Source organism: Physeter macrocephalus, chromosome 19 (assembly GCF_002837175.3).
Source record: "Physeter macrocephalus isolate SW-GA chromosome 19, ASM283717v5, whole genome shotgun sequence".
Taxonomy (NCBI): Eukaryota; Metazoa; Chordata; class Mammalia; order Artiodactyla; family Physeteridae; genus Physeter; species Physeter macrocephalus.
In genome coordinates this window covers 17,994,466-17,995,265 of record NC_041232.1, presented here as the reverse complement: position 1 = coordinate 17,995,265, position 800 = coordinate 17,994,466, and the positions used below count along the sequence as shown (strand labels likewise).

At 50.4% G+C, this 800-nt stretch overlaps 1 protein-coding gene across 10 annotated transcripts in view; it reads left to right on the top strand.

Annotated features, from left to right (window-relative positions):
• The window catches only part of IFT81 (intraflagellar transport 81), a 120,330-nt gene that overhangs the window by 31,152 nt on the left and 88,378 nt on the right, over positions 1-800 (top strand). The window lies entirely within an intron of this gene.

Below are 800 nucleotides of genomic sequence, written 5' to 3'. Positions count from 1 at the left end.
CACTGCTGTGGCCTCTCCCGTTGCGGAGCACAGGCTCCGGACACGCAGGCTCAGCGGCCATGGCTCACGGGCCTAGCAGCTCCACGGCATGTGGGATCTTCCCGGACCGGGGCATGAACCTGTGTCCCTTGCAAGAGCAGGCGGACTCTCAACCACTGCGCCACCAGGGAAGCCCTACTTTACATTTTGAACAATGCTTTAACAGCTCTTATTTCACTTATCCTTCTGTCAGACTCATGAGATTAGTAGGACAAGTAATATTGTCATTTATAGACAGTTAAACTTAAGCACCAAAAATATAATCCCCATCTCCTTTTCATAAAGGAGTTCTTTCGCTCTTTGTTAGCTCAAGAAAGAGTGAATGACTGGGGCTTCCCTGGTGGCGCAGTGGTTGAGAGTCCGCCTGCCGATGCAGGGGACACGGGTTCGTGCCCCGGTCCGGGAGGATCCCACATGCCGCCGAGCGGCAGGGCCCGTGAGCCATGGCCGCTGAGCCTGCGCGTCCGGAGCCTGTGCTCCGCAACGGGAGAGGCCACAGCAGTGAGAGGCCCGCGTACCGCAAAAAAAAAAAAAAAATAGTTAAAATGGTAAGTTTTACATTAAGTATATTTAACTACAATAAAACACACATACAACATATGCTAATTCATCTTCTCAAAAAGCCTATGAGGTAAATATTATCTCCATTTTATTATTGAGGAAATAGGCTTAGAGAAATTTTTTTTTTTTTTTTTCGTTACGCGGGCCTCTCACTGCTGTGGCCTCTCCCGTTGCGGAGCACAGGCTCCGGACGCGCAGGC